Below are 18759 nucleotides of genomic sequence, written 5' to 3'. Positions count from 1 at the left end.
GTGCATGATGGGAACAGGGCAAACCAAACTACAAAAGCCAATTCTTACACTGGGAAGGAAACAAGCTCCCGGGGACCGGTTTCTGGCATTACAGCCGTCTTCGGCCCGGTTTGCTTGAATCCTGATGGTGCAATGAGCAAGGGTCTCACATCTGAGAATACCCTTCCACGCTTAGGGTGGACAAAAATATTTACAACAAGGGGTGGTGAGGGACAGAGTCTCTGAATTAAGCAGAAAGCTCTCACCCAGTCAAGAGATCAGGGCTAGATCCAACACCGTTTTTTAGCTCACTGCACCATCCCAGTTTCAGAACCTGGCTGTATGCAAATTAGTCTGTTCCTGTCCCAGTGCATGATGGGAACAGGGCAAACCAAACTACAAAAGCCAATTCTTACACTGGGAAGGAAACAAGCTCCCGGGGACCGGTTTCTGGCATTACAGCCGTCTTCGGCCCGGTTTGCTTGAATCCTGATGGTGCAATGAGCAAGGGTCTCACATCTGAGAATACCCTTCCACGCTTAGGGTGGACAAAAATATTTACAACAAGGGGTGGTGAGGGACAGAGTCTCTGAATTAAGCAGAAAGCTCTCACCCAGTCAAGAGATCAGGGCTAGATCCAACACCGTTTTTTAGCTCACTGCACCATCCCAGTTTCAGAACCTGGCTGTATGCAAATTAGTCTGTTCCTGTCCCAGTGCATGATGGGAACAGGGCAAACCAAACTACAAAAGCCAATTCTTACACTGGGAAGGAAACAAGCTCCCGGGGACCGGTTTCTGGCATTACAGCCGTCTTCGGCCCGGTTTGCTTGAATCCTGATGGTGCAATGAGCAAGGGTCTCACATCTGAGAATACCCTTCCACGCTTAGGGTGGACAAACATATTTACAACAAGGGGTGGTGAGGGACAGAGTCTCTGAATTAAGCAGAAAGCTCTCACCCAGTCAAGAGATCAGGGCTAGATCCAACACCGTTTTTTAGCTCACTGCACCATCCCAGTTTCAGAACCTGGCTGTATGCAAATTAGTCTGTTCCTGTCCCAGTGCATGATGGGAACAGGGCAAACCAAACTACAAAAGCCAATTCTTACACTGGGAAGGAAACAAGCTCCCGGGGACCGGTTTCTGGCATTACAGCCGTCTTCGGCCCGGTTTGCTTGAATCCTGATGGTGCAATGAGCAAGGGTCTCACATCTGAGAATACCCTTCCACGCTTAGGGTGGACAAAAATATTTACAACAAGGGGTGGTGAGGGACATCACCACCCCCTTTTGTAAATCGATTTTGGCCACTATAGGTGTGGCAGGGTATACTCAGACATGAGTCCCTTTCTCACTGCTCCATCAGGATTCAAGCAAGCCGGGCCGAAGAGGCTGAAATGCCAGAAACCGGTCCCCGGTAGCTTGTCTCCTTTCTGGTAAAGAATTGGCTTGGTAGTTTAGTCTGCCCTGTTCCCATGATGCACTGGGCCAGGGACAGACTGATTTGCATATAGCCAGGTTCTGAGCTGGGATGGGGCAGTGAGATAAATAACGGTGATGGATCAAGCCCTGATCTTTGGACTGGGTAAGAGTGGTCTGCTCAATTCAGGCACTCTGTTCATCACCACCCCCTTTTGTAAATCGATTTTGGCCACTATAGGTGTGGCAGGGTATACTCAGACATGAGTCCCTTTCTCACTGCTCCATCAGGATTCAAGCAAGCCGGGCCGAAGAGGCTGAAATGCCAGAAACCGGTCCCCGGTAGCTTGTCTCCTTTCTGGTAAAGAATTGGCTTGGTAGTTTAGTCTGCCCTGTTCCCATGATGCACTGGGCCAGGGACAGACTGATTTGCATATAGCCAGGTTCTGAGCTGGGATGGGGCAGTGAGATAAATAACGGTGATGGATCAAGCCCTGATCTTTGGACTGGGTAAGAGTGGTCTGCTCAATTCAGACACTCTGTTCATCACCACCCCCTTTTGTAAATCGATTTTGGCCACTATAGGTGTGGCAGGGTATACTCAGACATGAGTCCCTTTCTCACTGCTCCATCAGGATTCAAGCAAGCCGGGCCGAAGAGGCTGAAATGCCAGAAACCGGTCCCCGGTAGCTTGTCTCCTTTCTGGTAAAGAATTGGCTTGGTAGTTTAGTCTGCCCTGTTCCCATGATGCACTGGGCCAGGGACAGACTGATTTGCATATAGCCAGGTTCTGAGCTGGGATGGGGCAGTGAGATAAATAACGGTGATGGATCAAGCCCTGATCTTTGGACTGGGTAAGAGTGGTCTGCTCAATTCAGACACTCTGTTCATCACCACCCCCTTTTGTAAATCGATTTTGGCCACTATAGGTGTGGCAGGGTATACTCAGACATGAGTCCCTTTCTCACTGCTCCATCAGGATTCAAGCAAGCCGGGCCGAAGAGGCTGAAATGCCAGAAACCGGTCCCCGGTAGCTTGTCTCCTTTCTGGTAAAGAATTGGCTTGGTAGTTTAGTCTGCCCTGTTCCCATGATGCACTGGGCCAGGGACAGACTGATTTGCATATAGCCAGGTTCTGAGCTGGGATGGGGCAGTGAGATAAATAACGGTGATGGATCAAGCCCTGATCTTTGGACTGGGTAAGAGTGGTCTGCTCAATTCAGACACTCTGTTCATCACCACCCCCTTTTGTAAATCGATTTTGGCCACTATAGGTGTGGCAGGGTATACTCAGACATGAGTCCCTTTCTCACTGCTCCATCAGGATTCAAGCAAGCCGGGCCGAAGAGGCTGAAATGCCAGAAACCGGTCCCCGGTAGCTTGTCTCCTTTCTGGTAAAGAATTGGCTTGGTAGTTTAGTCTGCCCTGTTCCCATGATGCACTGGGCCAGGGACAGACTGATTTGCATATAGCCAGGTTCTGAGCTGGGATGGGGCAGTGAGATAAATAACGGTGATGGATCAAGCCCTGATCTTTGGACTGGGTAAGAGTGGTCTGCTCAATTCAGACACTCTGTTCATCACCACCCCCTTTTGTAAATCGATTTTGGCCACTATAGGTGTGGCAGGGTATACTCAGACATGAGTCCCTTTCTCACTGCTCCATCAGGATTCAAGCAAGCCGGGCCGAAGAGGCTGAAATGCCAGAAACCGGTCCCCGGTAGCTTGTCTCCTTTCTGGTAAAGAATTGGCTTGGTAGTTTAGTCTGCCCTGTTCCCATGATGCACTGGGCCAGGGACAGACTGATTTGCATATAGCCAGGTTCTGAGCTGGGATGGGGCAGTGAGATAAATAACGGTGATGGATCAAGCCCTGATCTTTGGACTGGGTAAGAGTGGTCTGCTCAATTCAGACACTCTGTTCATCACCACCCCCTTTTGTAAATCGATTTTGGCCACTATAGGTGTGGCAGGGTATACTCAGACATGAGTCCCTTTCTCACTGCTCCATCAGGATTCAAGCAAGCCGGGCCGAAGAGGCTGAAATGCCAGAAACCGGTCCCCGGTAGCTTGTCTCCTTTCTGGTAAAGAATTGGCTTGGTAGTTTAGTCTGCCCTGTTCCCATGATGCACTGGGCCAGGGACAGACTGATTTGCATATAGCCAGGTTCTGAGCTGGGATGGGGCAGTGAGATAAATAACGGTGATGGATCAAGCCCTGATCTTTGGACTGGGTAAGAGTGGTCTGCTCAATTCAGACACTCTGTTCATCACCACCCCCTTTTGTAAATCGATTTTGGCCACTATAGGTGTGGCAGGGTATACTCAGACATGAGTCCCTTTCTCACTGCTCCATCAGGATTCAAGCAAGCCGGGCCGAAGAGGCTGAAATGCCAGAAACCGGTCCCCGGTAGCTTGTCTCCTTTCTGGTAAAGAATTGGCTTGGTAGTTTAGTCTGCCCTGTTCCCATGATGCACTGGGCCAGGGACAGACTGATTTGCATATAGCCAGGTTCTGAGCTGGGATGGGGCAGTGAGATAAATAACGGTGATGGATCAAGCCCTGATCTTTGGACTGGGTAAGAGGGGTCTGCTCAATTCAGACACTCTGTTCATCACCACCCCCTTTTATAAATCGGAATATCACAGTACTCACTGAGCTCCCCTGCAACCTATCAAGTGACAAGCCCCTACCAAAATTTCTCAGTGGCACCTCTCTCACCGGAGAAGCACCTACCACATCCTCTTCATCACTCCAATCCAATCTAGTGTCGGAAACCGCCGAAGAGCTACCTCTATGTAAGAAACCCTCCGGCATTGCCTGTTCCTCCACCTCCATGTATGCGCCATCATGGCCTGCATGTGGGACACCTGTCCCTTCCGACCGATGAGGAACCGACCTAGCAGACCCTTGTACTGAAAAACTAACTGCCTGCCCCAAACTCCTACCATATGGAGGAAGTGGACCAGGCACCACATCCTCAAAAGCAACCTTATTCAAATTCTGCCAATCCTCCATAGATCTAGTAGCCACTGGCCCTCCCATCCCCACCCTGCCTTCACCCTGAAGAGAAAAACATGACTTGCTAGCAGCCCTCTTCTCAAAAAATTCACCAGCCCCTCCCCCACTAGAAGTGTGAAGCCCTAAATCCTGAAAACCACCAACCTGGCCCACAACACTGCCATGAAAAGGAAAAACATCAGGGACCAATTGATGTGCACCACCATGAACACTCCGGGCTGCTATTAATGACACACCAGCCCCAAATGACGTGCTCTCAGAATCCAAAATGACCTCAGGACTAATACCCCCTTCTCCCATTTGAGCCCACTCCCCTTTGCCCCTAAAACTCCCCACCACAGATAATGCAACCCCCTGAGAGGCAGGGGTAGAGAACAACAAAGGACTACCCACAGTCCCCTGCTCATCATAAAGCGCAATCCTTGCATCATGATCGGAAAAAACTTGACCACCTTGAAAGTCAAAAACCCCATGCTCCCTTGCCCCACCTGTCCCTTCACTGACAATGCCACTCATACCAATGAACTGTGTTTCAGCCACAAACTGCCCCACAGGATTAAATAAAGTCTCTGCAGGCTGCAAAAAACCTCGACCTACTCCCTGCCCATCACCCAGCTGCAAAGACCCTCTTCGTGTCCCACACGTTGAAGCGCCTGAAACCGTCCCAGACAAACGATCCAAAACAGGGTCAGAGGCGGAGCGCTTCTTGCTCCCTCTCGGCCCCCTCGCTTGCCAGCAGACTGTGAAGAAATCACCTCAGCGTGGCTCGCCTGCGAGCGAGGCGCCAACCCTGCCTGCTCCGCTAGCGGTACCTCAGAAGGCCCCCCCACTGCCGCAGAAACACACGGAGGCGTGCCGGGCACAACAAAAGCCTCCCCACTCCCAGCAACAACGCGCGCTGACACAGGAGGGGCCGGCTTCCTTGTGCGAGACCGGCCCCTCTCACTCACCTGACCTGCCCGGCGTTTCTTCGGAGAAGAGCACGCCGCAACCACCGCAGCCACACCGGCAGAGGCCTGACGCTGAGGACGCGCCGGCCCTCCGCCGACCAACAAATCCATACGCCCAGCCTCCGACAGCAAATGCATTGCCTCGAGTACACGAAAGTCTTCCATTGAAAAGCGATAAGTAAACACTAAATATAAAGACAAATTCACTAAAGGCAAGTACACTAATAATGACTAAAAAATTTTAAACTGTCTAACCTCCCAGCCACCAGGTCACCAAACCTAAAATGGTGGCTGGGAGGCGGAGTCAGGGGCCTAAATAACCAGGCTACCAAATACTACTGAAAGTGGCCAAAATCATGAATGTTCTATGCTAAAAAACCTGCCCCACACGCAGCCCTCCCAAAACGCCGGGGGGGGGGACCTCCCTGCAGTCGGCTGCCCCCCCAAGCCCCCCTTGGGTATAAATCTCAATACCAATTACCTATGCCCATTAACTATGATACATAGAAATACTTTACTAATGCTATTCGCCAGCAGCTTCCTCCCGCTTTAGAACCGCCACAGAAGTGACTTATTTGAATAAAACTAAATAGCAGGTTAGTACTTGTATGGGGGTGACTTCTAATCAGCTGTTGCCATTGAACAAAAGCATTATTTTGAAAAAATATTTCAACGTACGAAACCCTAGGCTAAGCCACCGATTGATTATTTAAGTACCCAGAGGAAGCCCTAAAGGAATACAGTTGTCTAGCTTTAAGTGTGGATGAAATCTGGGCGGATGTATGACGTTAGCACGCATACTATTACCACGCATACCTTTACAACGCGGTATTTACAACGAATACCGTTACAACGCATAGCGCTTTGAGGTGCTGGATAGTGGTAAGTATAATTTTATATTCCAACTCCAGTCCCCGTGGACACTAGGGAAGGTGTTGGATATAAAATTAAACTTATTCCCTATCCTAGAGCGCCCCCCAGCGCAATGCGTTGTAATGGTATGCGTGGTAATGCCTGCGTTGTAATGGTAGTGTGTGATAAAAAATGCGTGCTAAACGTTGTATACCAATCTGGGATCATTGTTCTCCTACCAAATCTTATTAAATCGATCGGAAATGACAAATGGCATCTTACATTTGGATTTTTCAGTAGTCTAGGAATTTTTTTACAAATAATCCTGCTTTGCTTATCATTCTATTCAGTGTTATATAAAGTTAGTGAGGCTCAAAATAGATTTAGCAGATCTAAAGAGCCAATCCAGCAAGGCCGCCTGTAAGGATTCATTCTGGGAAGGGACACTCCTCCCTCTTCCTGATTCAATTTGACTGTGTTGTAACGTGGCACTTGCTTTTAGCAGGGCTAATTATCTCTTGCAGCATTACATCCCCTGTGTTCTTTTCATTTGTTGTTGCATGAGTGTGTTCCACCAACGACCGTTTGTACTGTGGATGGCGTTGGAGGGACCACGCTTGCTGTGTTCTGACTTTTCTGAATAAACAGAGTTATTCTTTAAACCTGATTGCAAGTCATCAACACATTTTGGCGATGCTTGACAGCCACAGGTGGTGTCTCCGTGGGAACTTAACTTCAGAGCCACACAGTGTGTCCCGTGAGCAGTTTCTAAGCTGTGGATTTACGGGGGTGTATCTTGAGCGTTGTCGTCACACTGCCGGTGAGAAGCCCGCTATTCAGTGCTTATGCTGCCCTCGACTTTCCTCAACAAGCTGCCACAGCGCATCCCTCCCACAACGTTTTCCTGCTTGTAGTGGTGCCCGTCTCCCTTGTGAAGAGGATTCTTTATTGGATGTCAAGGGAATCTCGGGTGCACCCGCAATGATTGACAGAAGTTGGGAGCACCTGGTGCTCACACTGTCAATACTTCTAACCATACCTGTCTGGAGCGCGTTCAGCACTACACGATTCAGTTAACAGACAATGGGAGCATCATGTGCTCACACTGTTAACAACAACAACTTTATTTAAAAGTACACTGTTCACCTTACCTCATTTCTCCACACTGCTTGCTCACTGCTGCCCTGATCTCTCTTGCAGCCCTGCTCTCTTCTACCGTGCATCACATGACTATTGGAGGAAAGTACCTCTTACTGTGAAGTTGATTTTTTGCTAGAAAATACTAAGCATTTATTTAAAGTTTACAAATAATTTTTCTTTTGCTGTGTCTGCTATTGTTATTCCTCCACCTTGCCTTTCTCAACACGATCAACCTTCAATTCTTTGGGAAGAATGGATTGATTTATTTGACAATAACATCATAGCTTTGGATGTCCTTGAATTTTCACCTGAAAGGAAGAAAGCTTTGTTGTTAGGCTCTTTAAGCAAAGAAGCCCATCGCATCTTCAAGTACTCACTGCAAATGCTTGGTAATGATAGTAACCCCATTGAGGATGTTTTTACAGTAGCCAAACTATGTTTAGGGAAGAGATTTTCAAAAGAGGAAAATATAGTCATGTCCCGTTACAAATTTTATACTAGGCCTCAAAAACAGGGTGAATCCCTTGATGAATTCATTTCAGTACTAAGGGAGTTGTCTATTAAATGTACCTTCGGTCAAATAACTGATGAACTGATAAGGGACCAACTCATAGTTCATTGTCATAGTAAGACTCAAGAACGTCTTTGGGCAGCGAAGAACTCTTCCTTGAAAGATGCCATTTCCATTGCGAAAGTTGTGGATGAGTCTGAACGATGCATGAAAGAGATGAGTAAGGTAGAGAATTCTGATGGAGCTGTGGCAGCCATTGGGAAGAAGGAAGAAACTATGAAAATGTCTAACAATAAGCCTAAATCTAAGCCACAAAAGTCGTTTAAATCCAAGGGCTGTTCTAGATGTGGCAGTTCATTCCACTCTAGTGATGCAAAATGGTGCTTTGCCTCTAAGCAAGATTGCAGGAAGTGTGTCCGCAAAGGTCACTATGCCCTAATGTGCAGAGGCTTCAGCAAATCCAGAGTTGCTGTTACGGAAGACTTCAGTATCGATGAAGATTGTGAAGATCGTTTCTTAATGGTCCTCTCTGACAATGAGTACCTGGAGAGGAAGAGACGCCCCAAAGCATCTTTTGGTATCTTTGACAAAGAAGTGCGATTGATGGTGGACTGCGGTCAAATATCAAATGTCAAAGGCTTTTGCATAGCGCAACAATTCACTAGAAGAGGTCTCAGGGCGCTTGGAAAAAAGAAGGTAACAACCTTGAGAGGAGAGAAAATGGCCGTGAGGGGAATTAATTAGGAAAGAGCCAGGTTTTCAGACTCCTGCGGAACGCTTGGTGGTTAGAGAGAGACAATAGATGAGAGGGCAGCTTGTTCCACAGTTGCGGTGCCAGGTAGGAGAAAGCCCTACATCCATTTCTGGAGGTACGCGCCTTTGGCTGGGAAAGAAGGGACTTCGAGCTAGAACGCAGAGTTCTGGACAGTCTATACCAGACTAGTTTTTTTGCCAGGTAAGAAGGGCCTGTACCATAGAAGAGTTTATGAGTAAGACTTAGGATTTTAAATTGACATATTTGGCGCACGGGGAGCCAGTGCAATTCTTTTAGACTAGGTGCAGAAGCAGAACTCAGCGGTAGTCCCAGTACCAATCGGGCGGCCGCATTCTGTAGAATTTGAAGTTTGGTAAGCACACACTCATTGATCGACACAAACATAGCATTTCCATAATCTAGACGGCTTATAATAAGCCCCTGAACTAGAGGCTTTCTTGCCTCTAAAGGAAGCCATTTAAAATTTTTGTGTAGTTGTTTAAGTATTCCGTAACAAGTACCAGATACTTGGTTGACATGTGATTTCATCGAGAGAGCACTGTCAAACATGATGCCCAGGTCACGTACCACTTCTTTAGGCTACGGGCAGGGTCCAAGTTCGTGAGGCCACCAATCCTTGGACCAGATGGTTTTGGCCTTGCCAAATAGCAAGATTTCAGTTTTGCTATAATTGAGTTGGAGCTTTTTCTCACTCATCCAGCGGTTTATATGAACCATGCACTGTTTTAACCTAACACAGGTGTCAAGAAACTGAGAACTGCAGGTGATTAACACCTGCGTATCATCTGCGTACGACGCTGTGGAGAAGCCATAAGATTTTATTATATTGGCCAAAGGGGTCAAATATAGGTTGAACAACATGGTACTAAGAATCGACCCCTGTGGCACCCCCCACAGTGAGAGGCATGTTCCTGGATACAAGGGTGTTCATTTTGAGATAAATATAGCGGCCGGCGAGGTAGTCTTCAAACCAGGGTAAGACGTTGCCCCTGACACCAATCTCCCACAGCCGATGTTTCAAAATGCTGTGGGAGATGGTGTCAAAGGCCGCCAATAGATCCAACAGGACCAGAATGGCTGACTCCCCTCTATCCAGGGAGAGCCAAATGTTATCTACTATCTCAATCACTGCTGGCTCCGTACCATGAGCGGCACTAAAACCTGACTGCGAGAGATCAAACAATGCATGTGTCTCAATGTAGGTGGTAATTCATTTATTTACTAGATGTTCAAGTACTTTCCCAAAGAATGGTACAAGAGATATAGGTCTGTAATTGGATAGGGTGGAGGGGTCGCTGTTGGGCTTTTTGAGAATGGGCTTGACCTGGGATAGCTTCCAACTGCTAGGAATAGAGGCACTCTCAAATGAGTGATTAAAGATGTTAGTAAGCGTGCCGGCCAAAAGCGGGAATATCTGACTGCATCTACGTGGGGATAGTAAATCGGTAGGGGAACCCGATTTAATTTTCTTAAGGGCTTCTAACACTTCATCCGAGGTGGTAGGCTCGAATTCGGTAAAGGATGGGATAACAGTGGTTTCAGTGGAGACCACAGTCCCTGGAGATGCTGCACCTGACATGGGCTCATCCTGATTGGCTGCTGGAAATGAGGAGTAGATTAACTAAATTTTGTTATCGAAATAAAAAGATAAAAGTTCACCCACTCTAAGGTGGGGATAAATGCGGAGCGCTCCCCCAGAGGGGTGGTGAACTCCTTCAAGATTTTATGCAGTTCTTTACTCGAAAGGGCCGCCTTATTTCTTCTCTGCGAAAGGTATAACGTTTTCGCTTTCTTTATGTTTTTTAAATAGTTAGAGTGAGTGAGTTTATAACTGTCGCGGTTTTCTGGCGTTCTATTTTTCCGCCATCGCCTTTCAGCTGTTCTGCTGTTTGCTTTCTCACGCTTCAAGTCCTCAGTGAACCAAGGTGAGGCAATGCTCTTAACATTGTTATCGCCAGATCCTTCGTGAAACGCTCCTGAGGCGGAAGCCGGGAGATTGTGTGCTTGTAACCCTCGCATTTTTTTAAATTACCTGATTTTAATTGTGAAGTGCTTTGCGCTTGTTACTTTGTTTAGAGGGCTGATCTGCCCTAGCTCCACTGTGGTCCCGATCCCCTGTCCTCGCGCAGCAGATTGCTTGCTGACGCCGGACTGTGGAGGGGCGGGCCGCCTTCTTGGGGGAAACTGGAGGGGTGCGGACTAGTTGTCATTCTTCCTGCCTTCCCAGGGACTTAAAATCCAGCCTGTAGCGCCCGCGCGCAGATCCTTCGTGAAACACTCCTGAGGCGGAAGCCGGGAGATTGTGTGCTTGTAACCCTCGCATTTTTAAAAATGACCTGATTTTAATTGTGAAGTGCTTCGCGCTTGTTACTTTGTTTAGAGGGCTGATCTGCCCTAACTCCACTGTGGTCCCGATCCCCTGTCCTCGCGCAGCAGATTGCTTGTTGACGTCGGACTGTGGAGGGGCGGACCGCCATCTTGAGGGAAACTGGAGGGGTGCGGATTAGTTGTCATTCTTCCTGCCCTCCCAGAGACTTAAAATCCAGCCTATAGCGCCCGGGCGTAGATCCTTCGTGAAACGCTCCTGAGGCGGATGCCGCGAGATTGTGTGCTTGTAACCCTCGCATTTTTAAAAATTACCTGATTTTAATTGTGAAGTGCTTCGCGTTTGTTACTTTGTTTAGAGGGCTGTTCTGCCCTAGCTCCACTGTGGTCCCGATCCCCTGTCCTCGCGCAGCAGATTGCTTGCTGACACCGGACTGTGAAGGGGCGGGCTGCCATCCTGGGGGAAACTGGAGGGGTGCGGACTAGTTGTCATTCTTCCCACCCTCCTCACGCCCTTTAAGTGTGTATAGGACCTCGTCCGCGCAGCGGGCACGCCAAAGGCAAGCCCGTCTGTGCCCGTCCGCGCCAGTCCTGCGCCTCTCGCCAAAGATTCTGGTGAAATTTGGCCAGGTAGGCGAGCATACTCTAGAACTGAGCTACTTAACCTGCGCCCTGCCATATTTCAGGACTGTCCCCCCCCCTTTGATCCCATGAGTGGCCCGGTCTCTTGCTCTTGTGATCTATTTAGTCTTCCGGTCCCCACTACTACAGGAGCCTTTATTCCTTCCCTTGCACAGCATCAACTGAAAGTACTTCAGTTAAATGTTACATCTTTACCTAAGCACCATGCTGAAATATTCAATCTCATAGTAGACAAATTTCCGGATATCCTTTTCATTACTGAAACCTGAATGAGTGATGATCTAACGACTATCTCTAACCTAGCACTTCCGCCTGGATACTGGATTACACTGATTATAAGGGCATCAAGAGGAGGCGGGATTGCTGTGATTCCTAGAACTATCTATTCCTGCTCCTTTGAGAAAGTAAATTTAAAAGGGGCTGAATGTGGACATTTTAATATCCCTGTTAACGCTCTTTTTACATTGTCGGGGCTATTAATATACAGACCCCCTGGAACGATGTGCGGGTTTAATAAAGAGCTTATAGAGCTCTTCTGGAGATCGTGGAAGCCTGTGGAAGCCTGTGCCATGAGATCAGCCAACTTTAGCATTTTGGGTGACCTAAATCTCCATTTTGAGCTGGAGCAAGAACCACTGATCTGCACCTTGATTGCTGATCTAGCAGCCTTCCAGCTCCTCCAATTAGTTACACACAATGGAGGCCATACGCTGGATCCTATTTTTACGAACATTGAATCATCCTGCTCTCCTGCTCCGACACCTATTGCCTGGTCAGATCACTCTATGGTTGTACTGACTTTTTGTATATCCACGCCTGACAAATGTAAAACCCAAACAGCCGTACGTAAAAGGCCCTGGTGTAAACTCACGCCCTTTTGGAAACCGATCCTTTGAACCACTTTTCTGACGTTGAATCAGGTTACGACTCGTTTTGCACCTGGCTTACCCAGGCACTGGATAGACTTATTCCAGTAACCTGGAGTACGAGACATACCCAGGACGCCAATCCCTGGTATGACGAGACTTTGGCGGGCCTTAAAAAGATCTGTAAGAGATATGAACGCGGATGGAGAAAAGACTATTCCACAGAAAAAAAGGTCTGTTATCTAAAACAACTCAAATTATATCACAAAGCCATCTGTAGGACTCGGGCAGTATACTATGCTACCAAAATAAAAATCAGCCCCAATCCGGCTAAAGTGATTTTTAAAATTCTTAAGGAACTCAACACAAAGAAATCCACTGTTAATATTGTTACTTCAGCGGCTCAATGCGAAGAGATAGCATCCTTCTTTGTTGAAAAGAACCAGGGCATCTACCTGGCCTTTATTCCTGAGACCCAGCCCAGCGGTGGCTTAGACACAAGACCTAGTGCTGTCTCTAGGTTATCAGCTATCTCCGAAATCTCTAATAAAAGGTTCGATCAGCTAACTAAGCTCATTAAATCGGGCTCCCCGATGGACCCTCCTAAGCCTGCTCAATTCAGAGACTCCTCCCTGTACTGTTTTGCCCCATTACATAGTCTTATTAATGCCTCTTTTTCAACAGGAATTGTGCCGGCTAAATGGAAACAGGCATGGGTCTCTCCTATACTAAAAAAGCCTACCTTAGATCCTCAGAAGCCTGAAAATTTTAGACCCATATCGTTGCTCCCCTGGGCCACTAAGATCGCTGAGGCCCATGTAAATTCCATCCTTACTAATGTTTTAAACTCCAATAATGCTCTGGATGACACTCAGCACGGATTTCGCGCCGGGCATAGCACGGAGACGGCGCTCCTGGCTATGACGGAGCACCTTCGGGCCTCCCTTGACCAGGGCCAAACTGAGGCACTGATCCTACTGGACCTCAGTGCCGCGTTTGACACTGTCTCCCACCAGATCCTGCTCCGCCGGCTTGAAGAGGCAGGGATCAAAGATGTGGCTCTTGCCTGGTTTAGGTCGTTCCTGACCAGCAGGTCATTTTGTGTTTCCGCTACTCCCTTCCTCTCTAAGGCGTACTCTATTGAGCAAGGGGTTCCTTAGGGCTCGGCATTGAGCCCCACCCTGTTCAATTTGTACTTCCAGCCGTTGGCTGCTGTCGCCAAAGCGTGGGACCTTAACATCGTGTCGTACGCTGACGACATGCAGCTAGTGGTCGCTCTATCAGAAGGAAATGCTATGGATCATCTCAAATTTAACTCAGGCCTGGCTGCTGTAGCAGAGTGGCTTACAGCCAACTGTCTACAACTTAATGCCGCCAAGACAGAGGTGTTATTGGTGGGCAGAAACCCGGAACTTTGGGGAGACCACTGGTGGCCTTCTAATCTGGGAAAAGCTCCTGCACCTAAGCCAGAAGTAAAAAACCTGGGAATCTAATTAGATCCAGCTCTAAGTTTTATCACCCAAACAAAAAAAGTTGCCGCTACGTGCTTCGGCATAGTACGTAGTTTAAAAGCAATTCTCAAATTTTTCGACCCAGATACCAGACAAGTTATTGTCCAATCTACGGTGCTGTCCAGATTGGACTATGCCTCCTCTCTGCTTCTTGGTACCAACAAAGCAGAAACCGCCGTCTGCAACGCAATCAGAATCGGCTGCAAGAGCTTTAATAGGCCTGCCCCGTTTTAGTTCTACCTCCAAAACCATTCGCAAACTCCACTGGCTTTCAGTAGCCCAGCGAATACAGTTTAAGGTCTTATGTATCTCTTTTAAAATTTTAAAACAGTCTACCCCTAAAATGCTAAAACCTTTGCTGAAGATGTATGTGCCCATGCGGGCCCTACGCTCAGGTGGTCAGAATCTGGTTGAAGTCCCCCGGTTCAAGCGAAGCAAAGCCGGTGGACGCTCCTTCCAGTTCCTAGCAGCAAAGCTATGGAACACTCTACCAGGCCATATTCGAGAAATAAATGAGTTGTACCAATTTAGGAAAGCCATATAAGCTCATTTATTCCCTTAAAATCTGGGTGTCTTTCTGTTCTCTGTTGTGTTTTGTTCAGGATCAGCGTCGGGACGCCCCTTTGCTGGGGCAGCTGCGCGCTTTACAAATTCCCATAACATAACATAACATAACATAACATTTTTGGGATAATTTCATCTCTTCTGGAGATCGTGGAAGCCTGTGCCATGAGATCAGCCAACTTTAGCATTTTGGGTGACCTAAATCTCCATTTTGAGCTGGAGCAAGAACTACTGATCTGCACCTTGATTGCTGATCTAGCAGCCTTCCAGCTCCTCCAATTAGTTACACACAATGGAGGCCATACGCTGGATCCTATTTTTACGAACATTGAATCATCCTGCTCTCCTGCTCTGACACCTATTGCCTGGTCAGATCACTCTATGGTTGTACTGACTTTTTGTATATCCACCCCTGACAAATGTAAAACCCAAACAGCCGTACGTAAAAGGCCCTGGCGTAAACTCACGCCCTTTTGGAAACCGATCCTTTGAACCCCTTTTCTGACGTTGAATCAGGTTAAAAGGCCCTGGCGTAAACTCACGCCCTTTTGGAAACCGATCCTTTGAACCCCTTTTCTGACGTTGAATCAGGTTACGACTCGTTTTGTACCTGGCTTACCCAGGCACTGGATAGACTTATTCCAGTAACCTGGAGTACGAGACATACCCAGGACGCCAATCCCTGGTATGACGAGACTTTGGCGGGCCTTAAAAAGATCTGTAAGAGATATGAACGCGGATGGAGAAAAGACTATTCCACAGAATGTTTTTAATGGATACATCCAATTGGGTTACCATTAGTTCAATATTCTCATAATTGTTGTTGGGCGGTACGAAGTGAAACAGGAACGCCTTGGGAGTTAGTTTGTGCCAAGGACGTATAGATGCTGTTTCTTTCTGATTGATTGTCCTTGACCCCAGTGGTTTAGGAAATTAAAAATGAACTAAAAAGTGATCAGTCCAAATCATAGGCATGGGTGATTCACAAGTGAAATTTGCCATGTTAGTAAAAATTAAGTCAAGGGAGTGGCCGGCCTGATGAGTAGGGCCGAGAACCCTTTGTGTGAGACCCAAAGTTTCCAAGGCGGTTATTAGGTTACAAGAATCAGTGTCATGCGTTAGCTCTGCATGATGATTGAAATCCCCTAGTAGGATAAAATTATCAGTGGCCAGCACATGTGATGCTAATATGTCTAAAAGATTGTTGGCGAATTTTGCTTTCTCTCCCGGGGGTCTATATACCAGAGCAGCCCTTCCAAAGGAGTTAGTGTTAAGTTTCATGTTAATTATTAAAATTTCCAGCCATTCATTAGAGAGTGACTCGAGCTTAGTAATTTCAATGGGGGCTTTTGCCGCAATGGCAATACCTCCCCCTCTCTTTCGTTGGTTCGTTGTATATCATTGACCCTAAGTCTATGTGGGAGAAGGAGTGGTCCCAGGTTTCACTTTTGCCCAAGGACATTGACCCTATGAGTTACCAGGGGGAGAGAATAAGTATTTTAGGTTTCTTTTATGCTCCCATTGTGTTTAAAACCATACAGGTTGAAGGGAAGATTATGTGGCAGAAGATGGCCCACCCATTTTAGGTTGGAGTCACCAATTTGATGTGCACATTGTCATTGATCTCCATGCCCCTGGTCATGTTTTGTGTGTGCCTGATGGGTCTGTAGCGGACAGTATCCTCACAGAAATGAATGCTGTTTTTTTTTAAAACATGGGTGTTTTGAAGGGTTACACTCATAGAATAGTGTTACAGGAGGGCACTATTCCGGTGAAACACAAGTTAAGAAGTGTTCCTGTTGTGGTTAGGGATGATGTTAAGAAATTGTTAAAGGACATGCTCGATGAAGAGGTCATTGAACCTGTAGCGGCGTCGGAGTGGGTCTCCCCATCGTCATCACAAAGAAGAGCGATGGCAAGCTCAGGTTCTGTGTTGACCTCTGCAGTTTGAATCAACATGTTGTTGCTGACACCTTTCCCCTCCCTAGCATTAACGCATTGTTACTTTTGTTGAAGGGTGGTAAGCACTTTTCAAAACTTGATTTGAAAAGTGTTTACCACCAAATCAAAATGTATGATGACTCAATAAGGCTCCTGCCTTCATAAACATGGAGGGTACTTTCTGATTTACCTGGTTATCTTTCGGCCTCTCATCCGCTCTAAGTGTCTTACAGCGTATCATGTGTGGAATTTTCAAAGGCCTGGAAAAGGTGAAATTCTTCCAAGATGACATTCTGGTTTTTGGTGGGTCTGTGGTTGAACACAACAAAATGTTGAGGGAGGTTCTGTGCAGGCTAAGGGAGGCTGGCCTCACACGCAGGAAGGAGAAGTGCAGGTTTTTGGTGGCGGAGATTAAATACTTGGGACATACCATCTCTGGCCAGGGCATCCGACCAAAGTTAGATCTTTTAGAGGCAATTAGATGTACTCCTGTTCCTTGTAATAAAGACTAATTGAGATCTTTTTAGGGATCGATAGTACTATTCAAAATTTGTAAAAGTTTTTGCCTCTAAAATTGAAGCACTCAGGACTCTTTTGAGGAAGGGGTGTTGATTTGTTTGGTGTGATGCAAAGCAAAAAGCGTTTGATCTTATTAGGAAGGATATTTGTAATGCAAACGTACTGGCTCCATTTGACACACAATTAAATACCTTTTTGACTGTGGATGCTAGTGCTGCCGGCCAAGTGCACATGGGCGGTGAAAGGACTGTGGCTTTAGCCTCATGTTCTCTGTCTGATTGTGAGTGCAATTATTCAGTTATCGAGTGTGAGGCTCTGGCAGCTGCCTGGTCGGTTAGGCACTTCAGGACCTTTCTGTGGGGTGTTGACTTATGTATTCGCACAGACCACAAACCGTTAATCAAAGTACTTAGTCCTGGTGGTGCTGGAAAAGCTTCTGCAAGGTTGGACAGACTTGCTTGTAGACTCCAGGAATATCGGTACCGGATCTCTGACATTCCTGGTTTGAGGAATGCTCAAGCTGACTGATTGTCTCATCTTTCTCTAAAGGTCTTTGGTGCTGTTGTTTCAGACGTGTATGAAGACTCCGATGGTGCCATGGCCTCTTTGAGTGATGTTGAGGAGTGTGCTGCTTCGGTCTTCCCTTCCGAAGATTGGAGTCATTTTATGGAATTGGATGACACCCTTAAATGTGTTGAAAAAATGTTGGTTCATGGGGAGCATATGGAGAGAACTTTGGCACCCTCTGTGAGACCGTATGTAAAGATTCTGGATGAGCTGAGTATGAATGGTACGGAAATTGTCATGAGGAATGATACATTTGTGCACCCTCAGGGTTTGAGGTCAAGGATTATTGGGCTTGCACATGAAGGGCACCTGGGCCAAACTCTAACTAAGAAAATAGTGCATGAAGATTTCTGATGGTCTGGCATGGACGATAAAATCAGTTCTTGGGTGGTTGGCTGTGATGTATGCAGAGAAAGCGAAAAGAGGCTCAAGACTGGATGTTATGACACCCGATGCCATATTGATGATCCGGGTGTTCCATGGAGTACTGTTTGCCTGGATTTCATTGGGCCTATGCATGGCATAGAGGAATGTTTGATGAATGCTTTAGTTTTGATTGATGTTTACTCTAAGTGGCTCATTGTCAAGTTTATGTTCAATATCACCACGTAGAGCACCATTGAACAACTTAGGGCCATTTTTCATGAGGAGGGTCTTCCCCACACCTTGGTCACGGATAATGGTATCCAGCTTGTTTTGCATGGCATGAGGGATTTCTTGGCTTAGTGTGGTATTGTTCATCACCGCACTGAGCTCTACAACCCTCAAGCCAAAGGCTTAGTTGAACGTTTCAACATATTAGTAAAGGGTACCATTTCCATGGCAATTCAGAGTGGTAAGGATGTGAGTGCGATGGTCTGCATGATGGTTTGGGCTCACCGCACAACTATGAATTCTGCAAATGGTTCCACCCCGTTTGAAAGGATGCGTGGAAGGAAGCCTGGTACAAAACTCTTGCCTTCCTTGGTTAGTTTCTCCCAAACCGCAAACCCTTCAGGTGGAAACCAACAAAGTTGACAGTGGTGGTGTGCGGGTTGGTGATTGGGTCAAAGTAAGACAAGGCCGGCCTTGCAAAGGGTTATCAACATTTTGGGGCCCTTTTAAGGTCAAGCAAATGTTTGACAGTTGTGTACTTCTGGACAATGGCAACAAGTGGAACAAACGCAAGATTGCTTTGCAGC

This window comes from Lissotriton vulgaris, chromosome 2_2 (assembly GCF_964263255.1).
Source record: "Lissotriton vulgaris chromosome 2_2, aLisVul1.2, whole genome shotgun sequence".
Classification (NCBI taxonomy): Eukaryota; Metazoa; Chordata; class Amphibia; order Caudata; family Salamandridae; genus Lissotriton; species Lissotriton vulgaris.
This window is presented reverse-complemented; position numbering follows the sequence as displayed.